Source organism: Onychomys torridus, chromosome X, assembly GCF_903995425.1.
Source record: "Onychomys torridus chromosome X, mOncTor1.1, whole genome shotgun sequence".
Classification (NCBI taxonomy): domain Eukaryota; kingdom Metazoa; phylum Chordata; class Mammalia; order Rodentia; family Cricetidae; genus Onychomys; species Onychomys torridus.
This window is the reverse complement of record NC_050466.1, coordinates 105,641,631-105,655,391: the sequence shown is the minus strand read 5'-3', so window position 1 is coordinate 105,655,391 and position 13,761 is coordinate 105,641,631.

Here is a 13,761-nt window from a genome sequence, read left to right as displayed (position 1 = left end):
ACAGAACCAGGGGTCAGCATCCTGTCCTCTAATTCTGCTCTTCATATATAAAATTTTTACATCCTAGTTTGTATAAACATGGGATCTAGAAATACACAAACACAAATACACATGAAAATTTTTCACAAGTACATCTGTCTGTAAATGCAATTTCCTCAAAATTTTCTTAGAAAATTAGCACAAAGTATGAAAGTCAACTGTTAGAAAATTTCATGGTTTCACCTATAAACTTAATTTTAGAATTGAACTATTATCATATTGTATCTAAACCTGAATTAGTGTAATTATATGGAGTACTCTTAAGGCCTCATAAAATAAATTTCTAACATTTTTTAAATATAAGAGAATAAAAATTATTCTTATTTGAAAATGTCAAAATATAAATTTAAAATTTATTTCAATCACTACCAGACTTAGTACCAGTTAACATTTTCAATAAAGTTGTAAAATCAACATTAAAATATCACTAGCCTTCATATATACAAATAACAAATTTTCTGATAAGGAAAGTAGAAAATATATCCAATTTGCAAGAGCCAAAATCCAATAAACTTTAGACAAAAAAAAATACACAAAGAAGTGAAAGATATCTACAATTAGTCCAAGGAAGTGTAAAATATCTAAAATGAAAATTTAATATAATGAAAAGAGAAGTTGGAAAAGATTCTGAATGGTTTAAATAACTTCCATGTTCCTACAATGGCAGAATTCACATGCTGTCAATGGCAGGATTAATATGCTGTAGTATTCTTGTAGGATTTTTATCACCTAGACACAAGCTAGGGCAATCTGGTCATGGGGAATTTCAAATGAGAAGTTATCTCTCAACAGATTGACCAGTAGACAAGCTTGTGTGGAAGTTTCCCAATTAATAATTGATATGAGTATGCCTACCTTTCTTCATAGTGCTACCCCTGGGCAAAGGGTCCTGGATTGTATATGAAAGGAAGCTGAATAAGTGATGAGGAGAAAGCCAGTAAAAAACATTCCTCCATGACCTCTGCTTCAGTTCTTGCCACCATGTTCCTGCCTTGAGTTCCTGCCCTGACTTCCCTTCATGATGGAAAAGTGTTATCACAATACCTGACCTGAAATTACACTATTAGAACCATAGTGACAAATGTAGCATATAACTGACAAAAAGCAGACATACACACAAATGGAAACTAAAAGAGTTCCCAGAAATAAACACACCTTTGCCGTGTATGCCTGGTGCTTTGCTTTCCCAGTGAAATGGTAACAGAGACTTATCCTTCTATAAGAGTAAGCCCAAAATAAATCCTTCCTTCTATAACTTACCTCAGTAATGTTGTTTTAGCACACCAATAGAAAAGTAACTAATATATTTCCTTTCTTCTGGTGCTAGAGAAAAATAGTTTTAAATTGATGATTTAATTTGTAGAAAGGTCAGAGTATCTATTAGGGCATATCTCATGGAACAGTGACAACCATCAGAGATAACTTCATGACTTTGCTGTTTTCCCCCAATATGCCAAGGTATCTTATATTGGAAAAGTATGTAAGCCTTGGAATATATCAATAAGAAATGACAAAATGAAACACACCAAATTGATGATGGTGAAATTTTTAAATTAAATTAATTGTATCTCATGAGAAATTCCTGTTTTATATCCAGATTTCTAAGGCTGCCTTGACCCATTAATAATACCTACTCCACAATCCCAATAAAGAAAAGATCTAAAAGAAAATGATGAGGGGAGGTACTCTGAATTGGCACTATTTAGCCAAATATTTTGAAGAATATAATTCAGATATTAATTAATGATTTGGTGATAATGATTAATTTTTATGGCCTGTCAGAATGAGTTTAAATGGGGTAGAGATAATCAACATGGTTCTCAGAATACCATATATTATAATGTATTTGTTAGTCATTTACCTACTTGAAGTAACCCACTGTAACACATGACCTTCAATCAAATGGAATTGTCTTCAATAAAATGGTGATGTCTTCTGAATAGTAGTACTTTTCAAAAGTCACTTTGGCACTTGCTCAATCTGCTTATGAAACAACTTTCTGCTGAGGCAGCTGGGCATTTGAATATTTGGGTGTGGGTGAGTGAAAATGATACCCATAGGCTCATGTATATGAATGTTTATTCCACACTTGGAGGTGCTGTTTGGGAATGTTTAGGAGGTGTGACTTTGTTGCAGGAGGTATGTTACTGGAGGGCAGCTACCTTAGAGTGTTATGACAACTTCTGTAACTTCTCTTTTCTCTTCATTATACATTTAGTTCAAGGTATGAACTCTCAGCTTTGTATTCTTGCTTCAATGCCTGCTGCTTATTGCTATACTACCCCATCCATTCTGTACTTCAGTACTTCTGGAACCATAAGCCTAAACAAACTCATTTTTCTACTAAGTACTTTGTACATGATATTTTATCACAGAAACAAAAAAGTTATAAAATGGGCTTTCTTACATAAAGAAACAAAAATATCTGTATTTATCACTTCTCTAGTGTTTTTAAAAGGTAAATACAAGTGATAGTGGGACATTTGTAAACAAATTTTTAAAAATTTAGAAAAAAAATTGTAACAGCCAAAGCTTGTGGAAAATACAAAACAAGGAGCAGTGTTTTGCATTAAACTGGAACTTGAGGGAAGATTTTATTATTAGAAATAAATAATTGATGTGCTGCACAATACTTGGTTACAGTTTTACTTTCCTAGTGCTTTTTAAATATAAGAAAAATCTCTTTTTATTATTTGCCATCCATTTTTAACGTATTTGTTCATTTTCTGTTAATCACATTTTCTTCTACCATTTTAATAGATGATATATAGTACTTTATATCTTCATTTTTTAGTGAAATATTCTATGCTAGCATGTAGAAATTATGCTCAATTTTAAGCTCAATGGTACACTGTACAATGGGAATAGCTACACTTTATTCAATTAGTTTGTAATTGGTGGATATTTGAATTGAATATAATCTTTCTGGGTTCTTGTTGTTCTTTATGTGTTCTTCTTTCTATCTTCAATTTCTTCTTTCTCTTCATCTTTTATTTTATTTCTTATTTGTTTTTTTTTTTGGAGGAAAGAGCTTGTTCTATAGCCCAGGCTGTCCTGAGGTACACAGCAATGCTGTTTGAATTATACATATATGATATAATATGACTGGCACTAAACATTGAGCATTATAAAAGTGCCACAATGAATAATGTTGTGATTATACTATTTTGTCTTTCTGAAACTATGTCCTCCTTATACACAGAGGTTTAATCTGTTCCAAGGAAGAAGCCATGTTTGACTTTCCTGATATGACAGGTTCTGCTTTGTAGGGACTAATAAAATTCAGTCATTGTCATCTAAAAAGATACAACAAAATGTTCTTTATTTTAAAAACTTGATTTTTAAGAATTAACATAATATAGACAATTGTCTATATACAGAACTATAGAAAATTAAGTGTATTTCTTTATTATTATTATTATTATTATTATTATTACTATTATTTTTATATTTGCGTTTTAATTTTACACATCAGCCATGGATTCCCCTGTCCTACCACCTCCCACGCCCATCCCCACCTTCCCTCCATCCCCTCCTCTCCATTACCATCTCCTCCAAGGACAAGACTTCCCTGGGGATTCATTTAAACCTGGTGGATCCTGTACAGTCAGGTCCAGTCCCATCCTTCCAGGCTGCGCAAAGTGGATCCTGTACAGGCAGGTCCAGTCCCATCCTTCCAGGCTGCGCAAAGTGTCCCTGTGTAAGCCCAAGATTCCAAACAGCCAGCTTATGCATTAAGGAAAGGTCCTGGTCCCACAGCCTGGATGCTTCCCAAACAATTCAAGCTATTCAATTGTCTCACTTATCCAGAGGGCCTGATCGAGCTGGGGGCTCCACAGCCTTTGGTTCATAATTCATGTGGTTCCATTCATTTGGCTATTTGTCCCTGTGCTTCTCCAATCTTTTTCTCAACAAATCATGCTCTCACAGTCCCTCCTCTTTCTCAACAATTGGTCTCCTGGAGCTCCACCTGGGGCCTGGCTGAGGATCTCTGCATCCACTTCCATCAGTTATTAGATGAGAGTTCCAGCACGACCTTTAGGGTATTTGGCCATCTGATCACCAGACAAGGTCAGATCAGACTTTCTCTCAACCACTGCCAGAAGTCTACAGAGGATGTATCATTGTGGATTTCTGGGGACCTCTCCAGGACTCTGCCTATTCCTGTTCTCATGTGGTCATCATTTATCATGGTCTGTTATTCGTTGTTTTCCCTTTCTGTTCTTGATCCAGCTGGGATCTCCTGATCCCCTAAGCTTTCTTTCCCTCAAAACTTGTCCTTCATTACTCCCACTGTCAACCAAGATGTTCATGTAGATCTCATCCATTTCTCTGTCATTGAGTGATATCTGTGTCTGTAGTTGTTTAGCAGTCTAGTCATTTTTGTTTTACATCTAGTATCTTCCTATGCGTGAGTACATACCATGTTTGTCCTTTGGAGTCTGGGTTACTTCACTCAGGATGATTTTTTTCTAGATCCATCCATTTGCTTGCAAACCTCATGATGTCATTGTTTTTCTCTGCTGAATAGTACTCCATTGTGTATGTGTACCATATTTTCTTTATCCATTCTTCAGGTGAAGGGCAACTAGGTTGTTTCCACGTTCTGAATATTGCAATCAAAACTGATACGAACATAGCTGAGCAAATGCGCTTGTGGTATGACTGAGCATTCCTTGGGAATATGTCCGACAGTGCTACAGCTGGGTCTTGGGGGAGATTGATTCCCAAATTTCTAAGGGAGCACCATATTGATTTCCAAAGTGGCTGTTCAAGTTTGCATTCCCACCAGCAGTGGAGGAGAGTTCCCCTTGCTCCACATCTTCTCCAGCATAAGCTGTCTCCTGTGTTTTTGATTTTAGACATTCTGACAGGTGTAAGGTGATATCTCAGAGTTGTTTTGATTTGCATATCCCAGATAATTAGGGATGTTGAGCAATTCCTTAAATGTCTTTTACCCATTTGAACTTCCTCTGATGAGAATTCTCTGTCTAGTTCTATAGCACATTCCTTAGTTGGACTGTTGGGCATTTTGTTGTCAATTTTCTTGAGTTCTTTATATATTCTGGATATCAGCCCTCTGTCAGATATGGGGTTGGAGAAGACCTTTTCCCATTCTGTAGGCTGTAGCTTTGTTTTGTTGACTGTGTCCTTTGCTATACAAAAGCTTCTCAGTTTCAACAAGTCCCATTGATTGATTGATTCTCTCAGGGTCTGTGCTACTGGTGTTATATTTAGAAAGCGATCTCTGGCGCCAAGGCATTCAAGGCTACTTCCTATTATGTCTTCTATCAGGTTCAGAGTAACAGGATTTATGTTGAGGTCTTTGATCCACTTGGACTTAATTTTTCTGCATGGTGACAGATATGGATCAATTTGCAGCCTTCTACATATTGACATTCACTTATGCCAGCACCATTTGTTGAAGATGCTTTCTTTTTTCCATTGTACATTTTTGGCTTCTTTGTCAAAAATTATATGTTCATAGGTGTGTGGGTTAACATCAGGGTCTTCAATTCAATTCCATTGGTCCACATGTCAGTTTTTATGCCAGTACCAAGCAGTTTTTATTACTGTAGCTCTATAGTAGACCTTGAGGTCTGGGATCATGATGCCTCCAGAGGTTGTTTTATTGTACAGGATTCTTTTGGTTATCCTATGTTTTTTGTTTTTCCATATGCAGTTGAGTATTATCCTTTCCAGATCTGTGAAGAATTGTGTTGCTAATTTGATGGGGATTGCCTTGAATCTGTAGATTGCTTTTGGTAAGATCGCCATTTTTATTATGTTAATCCTGCCTATCCATGAGCATGGGAGATCTTTCCATTTTCTGACATCTTCTTCAATTTCTTTTTTCAGGGACTTAAAGTTCTTGTCATATAGGTCCTTCACATGCTTAGTTAGAGTAACCCCAAGGTATTTTATATAATTTGTGACTATTGTAAAGGGTGATGTATCTCTGATTTCCTTCTCAGCCTGTTTGTCTATTGTATAAAGGAGGGCTACTGACTTTTTTGAGTTGATCTTGTATCCTGCTATGTTGCTGAAGTATTTTATTAGCTGTATCAGTTCTTTGGTTGAATTTTTGGGGTCACTCATGTATACTATCATGTCATCTGCAAATAAGGAAAGCTTGACTTCTTCCTTTCCAATTTATATTCCCTTAATCTCCTTATGTTGTCTTATAGCTCTGGCTAGAACTTCAAGTACTATATTGAATAAGTAGGGGGAGAGGGGACAGCCTTGCCTTGTTCCTGATTTTAGTGGTATTGCTTTGAGGTTCTGTCTGTTTAATTTGATGTTGGCTGTTGGCTTGCTGTAGATTGCCTTTATTATGCTTATGTATGTTCCCTGTATTCCTGATCGCTCCAAGACCTTTATCATGAAGGGGTGTTGGATTTTGTCAACTGCCTTTTCTCCATCTAGTGAGATGATCAAGTTTTTTTTTTTTTTTCTTTGAGTTTGTTTATATAGTGTATTGCATTGATGGACTTTCCTATGTTGAACCACACTTGCATCCCTGGGATGAAGCCTACTTGATCATGGTGGATAATTGTTTTAATTTGTTCTTGGAGTCTGTTTGCCAGTATTTTTTTGAAAATTTTTGCATTGGGATTTTTTGTTGTTGTTGTTGTTGGGAGACTTTTAATGACTGGTTCTATTTCCTTATGGGTTATTGGAGTATTTAAATAGTTTATCTGGTCTTGATTTAACTTAGGTATGTGGTACCTATCCAGAAAAATATCCATTTCTTTTAGATTTTCCAGTTTTGTGGAGTAGAGGTTTTTGAAGTATGACCTGATGAATCTCTGGATTTCCTCATTGTCTGTTGTTGTGTCCCCCTTTTCATTTCTGATTTTGTTAATTTGGATGGTCTCTCTCAGTCTTTTGGTTAGTTTGGATAAGGGCTTGTCTATCTTCTTGATCTTCTCAAAGAACCAACTCTTTGTTTCATTATTCCTTTGTATTGTTCTCTTTATTTCTATTTTATTGATTTCAGCTCTCAATTTGATAATTTCCTGGCATCTGTTGCTCCTGGGAGACTTTGCTTGTTCCTGTTCAAGGGCTTTCAGGTGTGCTGTCAAGTCACTAGTGTGAGATTTCTCCAGCTTCTTTATTTGGGCATTTAGTGCTATAAATTTTCCTCTTAGCACTGCTTTCATAGTATCTCATAAGTTTGGGTATGTGGTGTATTCATTTTCATTGATGTCTGTGAAGTCTTTAATTTCTTTCTTTAAATTTCTTCCTTAACCCATTGGTCATTCAGTTGACCATTATTCAGTTTCCATGAGATTGTAGGATTTCTGTAGTTTTTTTTTTTCTTCTGTTTTTGAAATCTATCTTTAATCCATGGTGGTCTGATAGAACACAGGAGGTTATTCCAATTGTTTTGTATCTGTTGCGATTTGCTTTGTGGCCAAGTATAGGGTCAATTTTAGAGAATGTTCCATGGGGTGCTGAGGAGAAGGTATATTCTTTATTGTTCGGGGGAGTGTTCTGTAGATAACCATTAAGTCCATTTGTGCCATAACATCAGTTAATTCCATTATGTCTCTGTTAAATTTCAATTTGGCCTATCTGTCCAGAGGTGAAAGTGGGGTGTTGAAGTCTCCCACTATTAATGCGTGGGGTTTTATACATGATTTAAGCTTTAGTAATGTTTCTTTTACATATGTGGGTGCCCTTGTGTTTGGGGTGTAAATGTTCAGAATTGAGACTTCATCTTGGTGGATCTTTCTTGCCATGCGCATGTAATGTCCTTCATCATCTCTTTTGATTGATTTTACTCTGAAGTCTATTTTGCTGGATATTAAGATGGCTACACCAGCTTGCTTCTTAAGACCATTTGATTGGTCCCAGCCTTTTATTCTTAGGAGGTGTCTGTCTTTGAATTTGAGGTGTGTTTCTTGTATGCAGCAGAAAGATGGGTCCTGTTTTCATATCCATTCTGTTAGTCTGTGTCTTTTTATAGGTGAATTAAGTCCATTGATATTAAGGGATATTAATTACCAGTGATTGTTCATTCCTGTTGTTATTTTTATTTTTTGGTGGTAGTGTATGTATACTTCTCTTTTTTGGGGTTTACTGCTGTGGTGTTATCTATTGCCTGTGTTTTCATGGGTCTATCTGCCTTCCTTAGGTTGGAATTTTCCGTCTAGTGCTTTCTGTAGGGCTGGGTTTGTGGATAAGTATTGTTTAAATCTGGTTTTGTCTTGGAAGGTCTTGTTCACTCCATCTATGATGATTGAAAGTTTTGCGGGGTATGTTAGTCTAGGCTGGCATCCATGGTCTCTTAGTGTCTGCATTATATCTGTCTAGGTCCTTCTGGCTTTCAAAGTCTCCATTGAGAAATTGGGTGTTATTCTAATGGGTTTGCCTTTATAAGTCACTTGGCCTTTTTCCTTTGCTGCCCTTAATATTCTCTTTTTTTTTATTCTATAAGTTTATTTGTTTAATTATTATGTGGCGAGGGGGACAATTTTGGGGTGTCTAGTCTTTTTGGTGTTCTGTAGGCTTCTTGTATCTGCATAGTCATTTTGTTCTTTAAGGTGGGAAAGTTTTCTTCTATGATCTTGTTAAATATATTTTCTGTGCCTTTGAGTTGGTATTCTCCTTCTTTTATCCCTATTATTCGTAGGTTTGGTCTTTTCATGGTGTCCCAAATTTCTTGGACATTTTTCGTGATGACTTTTTTGGTTTTAGTGTTTTCTTTGATGGATGAATCAACTTCTTCTAATGTATCTTCAACACCAGAGATCCTTTCTTCCATCTCTTGCATTCTGTTGGTTATACTTGCCTCTGAAGTTCCTGTTTGTTTACTCAGATTTTCTATTTCCAGCATTCCTTCTGCTAGTGTCTTCTTCATTTTTTCTACTTCCCTCTTCTGGTCTTGGACTCTTTCCCTTGCTTTTTCATGATTTTCTTTCAGGGACTTATTGTTTTCTTCTCAATTAATTGCCTTTTCCTCTAGTTTTTATAGCATTCTTCCCATTTTTTGTTTGTCTGTTCCTCCACTTTATTTTTGATTTCTTCTATATAAGAAGAATATGTTGTTACTTATAACATTATGTTACTTATAAGATTGTTTTCTTCTTCCATTCTGTGATGTTCAGGTCTAGCTGTTGGAGAAGGTCTAGGTTCTGGTGATGCTCTATTGCTCTTTATTTTGTTGTATGTACTTCTGCCTTGGCATCTGCCCATCTCCTCATGGGTTCTTTCTTGGTCTTATTACTGTACTTGTTCCAGACAGAGCTGACAGATTTAAGGAGTCTCTCTCTGGTCCAGATGGAAGCTCTGGGCCTGATTGGAGTTCTGAGGCACATGGGATCTGGGGGCTCTCTGGTCCAGATGGGAGATCCAGGGCAGGATGGGATGCTGGACACTGGTCTCTAAGTCTCCAGCAGATGGGTGTGGGGGCAAGGAGTTTGGGTTGTAGTGTCCACCAGAGTGTCTCTGTCTCTGGTCCAGATGGGAGTTGCAGGGTGGATGGGAACTGTGTGCTGGTCTCTGTGTCTCAGGAAATGGCTGGGGTTTCTGGCAAATGGGTGTGGGGGCAGGGTGTGGAGCCTTCCCACAGAGCCTGCCAATTTGCTCGAAACTGGGGCCAAGTTGGGCAGGTCCTTCCAGGATGGTGCCCAGGGGTAGGACCCAGGGGTGGGACCCAGGGGCAGTTGCCTCTCTGACTATAAACCTAGGCACTCACCTCTGGTCCAAGTGGGAGTTCTGGGGCAGATGGGAGCTGGGGGATGGTCACTGAGTCTCAGGAAGTGGCTGGGGTCTCGGGCGAATGAGTATGGGGGCTGGGTGTGGAGACTGTGTGGCCTGCCTACAGTCTTGGGAAAGGGGAGCCTTCCCTCAGGCCCGCTGATTGGTTGGAAACTGGGGCCAATTTGGGCAGTTCCTCCCAGGATGGTGCCCAGGGGTGGGACCCAGGGGCGGTTGCCTCTCTGACTATAACCCCAGGCACTCATCTCCTAAGTATATTTCTTAAGAGACAACTAGCAATTAAGAAACTGAAAAATTCTGGAGGTGAACACCCTTAAATGGTATACATATGAGCAACTCTAAATAAACTGTTCAGGTTGTATTTATATCTGTAAAAGTACTTTTAAAGAAGTCAAAAAATTGAGATGAATGAAAGATTTAGAAGATAGGTTAAGGCAATGATTCTCAACCTTCCTAATGCCATTACCCTTTAGTATAGTTCCTCATGTTGTGGTAATACCCAACCATAAATTATTTTCTCTGCTACTTCATAACTATAATTTTTCTACTGTTATGAAAGCACAATGTAAATATCTGTGTTTTCTGGTGGTTTTAGGTGACCCCTGTCAAAAGATCATTCTTCCCCCAAGGGATTAAGACCAACATTGAGTATCACTGCATTAGAGGGAGTGAATAATATTAATAGAGTACGCATATAAGAAATATAACTGTTAGCTAAATTTTGAATCTTTTTCAAAATCCTTAAGCAAGAGAGAATTTAGAAATTCTAGCATATTAATTGTATGTAATTAACTAATTATGAAATATAGGGGTTACACAGATGACTCAGATGTTAATTTCATTTGTTCCTCTCATGAAGAACTAGGATTTGGTTCACAACAGTCACATAGAGGCTCACACATATCCATAATTCTAGTTGAATGGGATTTAATGGCTTCTTCTGTCTTCCACTGCTGGAACAAGACATGAACATTTTGCACATACAAGTAGAAAAAACATTCATACATTAAAAATGTTTTAAAATCATAGTGTAAGGTTGTATTTTCCTAAAAATTAACTTAATTTTAAATGTATATCCAGGAGTATTGAAACACCTTTGTAATCCCAACCTTCACAAATTACAGGTGGGGGATTACATATTACAGGATTGAATGACCGAATAGCTAGAAACTCATTTTTATATCCAAAACAACTTCAATAGATGATATGCATGAAATCACTTGTCTATTGTTTGTGTGAAAGTCACAAAATCTCTAGTACTTTTTATTATTTTTGTGCCATTTTCCTGTGTTGGGAATTTTAGAATGAAAAAGTCTTTTTTGTTTGTTTGTTTTAAAGTTAAAATATTATTACACCATTTCACCCTTTCCTTTCCTCTTTTCAAATTCCTTCATATACTGTAGCTTGCTCTTTTACAAAGTCATTGTTCCCATTTTCATTAATTGTTATTGCATGCACATACACACACAGACACACAGACACACACACATTTATATATACAATAAATACAGAAGTACAACCTATTCAGTCTGTGATGTTATTATATGTATTTTTTTTAAAACTGGCCATTTGGTATTGAAATTATTTTTATGACATATTCATGCTAATAGTAGAGGGAAAAAAGTTTATTCTCTTTAAAATATATTTTAAATAATGTGTTATGCAAACTTCCTTGGTTTTATTTTATCAGTAAGATAGAAAATTACACAGCATTTTCTATCTTATTGTAAATTATAATTTACTTCTCCTAATTTAGGTATTTCACTGGCACTCAGAAATTATCTTTATATCTTGAAGCCATTATTATTACAATTGTCATTAAAACTGTTTGTCTATGACTTATTTACATAATGTAAATAAGTTATGAAACTCTTTGAAGTATAGTATCTCTTGTCACTTTTTTTCCAAGCTAAGTGTCTATAGAAAATTTTAGTTTACAAAGCTCCACTTCCACTGAAGATGATGTTTCAAAGAACTTTGGGTCCTTTAAACCATTAATTTCATGTGATGTTAAATTACATATCTAGAAATTTTTAGTTTCTTTTCTTATTTATTGCTTTATGGCTGGTGTAATTTAAAGAATAAAACGGCCCCATTGTTCTTAAACATTAATGTAAATCAGAGTTGCCTAAAAGATTGGCTTTTGAAGATTTATTTTTATTTTTAATTGTTTGACTGTGGGAGGGTTTGTGATCGTGAGTATAGATACATACAGAGGCCAAAATAAGGCATTGAGAGTCAAGAGGCTGACTGTGTCTGTCACCCAGTGTAGCTGCTGGGATGCAAAATCAGGGGTTCTACAAGAGTAGTCTTTACACTGAACTCTGGACACCATATCTCTAGCCCATAACTAAGAGATTATTAGAAATAGAACTACTTGGAGTTTTCCAGAGGTTTTTGTTCTGACACAGATGATAAAATTCAGTATTTGTAAGAGGAATGTGATGACATTCATCACCATACATTTTCACATCTTTGAAATAATTGCCAGCTTTAGGGATGATGATTCAGTGGTGGAGAGCATATATTGCTCTTACAAAGGATCCAAGTTTAGTTTCCAGTAGAGATGTCATTAACTCTCAGCCACCTATAATTTGCTACAGGGGATTGAAGGCTCTCTAGCTGCTTTGAGCACTTGTGCTCATGTGGACATACTCACATATAGATGCACAAATATTCATACAAAAATTTTTTAAAATGTTAAAAAAGAAAGAACTACTACTTCCACATAATAGGATGAGATTTGTCCCAAATTTTGAGTTAGGTGACAATATTTAATTAGACCCTTTTACTGGATTTTTATGAATTTCTCAGTTATTAAGTATTTAATTCACTTAGAAAATATCCCTTTATAAAAAATGGTATGATTATTTTGCCATTGACATGACTGATTCTCTTGTCATAGTTGTTCAAAATTTTGCAATGTAGTTTTATTATATAAGGTGGGCATACTTTATATAATTGAGTCTCATAACTAGATATATAGGATAAGGGTTTTTGTTTTGTTTTTAAAGTCTGGATGATATCAGCAGATACTTTGATTTGTTAAGCTAAGGTCTGATTCTAGAGTTTTGAATGCTTCTCCATGGTTGCTAATATCCACTTTTAAGATTATGAAGATGGAAACTCAAAATGCTTTGTACTGATTCTGTGCAACTGTCTTCAATGCTCAGTTTCTACTTTATTGACCAGTAGAATTCACTGGAGCAAATTTCTTACTCAGACACACTTTTCCTGACCATTTTATTATAGTTATATTTTCAAAGGATCTTGAATCTATACTTTAGAATATAAATTTCCAGAGGATGCAAAAGTTGCATTAGTTCTGTATATCTTGGATAGGTCTCAGGCCTTAGCTAGGACCATGACCTTACTATGTCCTGTGGGTACTTAACAAGTGCTATAAATAAAGATTAAACTCTTCTCCTTGAGCTGAGGACGATCAACAGGGATCTGACTTTCCTGCAGGGACTACAGCAAAATGTAGTTTGAAAGAAAAGAAGAAAGTTCAATTGTGGATGAAAGCTCTGTCAGGAAACAGGAAAACTGATGATTAGCTTCTTAGTGTCATATTCATGCTGGGAAGTTAACCTCTCATAAGAACCAAACATGGTTTGAGACAGAATTGTCTTCTGGAAGAACTCCAACTAACAACAGCCCTTCACCTTCTGCACTTTAAAGAACTCAACACAATTTGTATTCTGTATGTGTTTTTAAGACTGACTGCAGGGAATCAAATTCACTGTTCAAAAACAGGAGTCAACTTAAGTTCTGAAAGGCATCATCTTCAAGAAGGATCTTTCACTTCTTTGCTTCTTTAACATCATTTTGCCTAGATCAGCAGGAGACTTTTATATTGTCTTTCCTTTTTATTTCCTATTATCTTTATCTTGGATGAGAAGAACTAAGTAATGAGTTGTCTGAATAATCAATATGATGAGATTATGCCTGTCTTTAAAATCTGGGTAAACCTCTTTAACAGTCGAAATCTTTAAA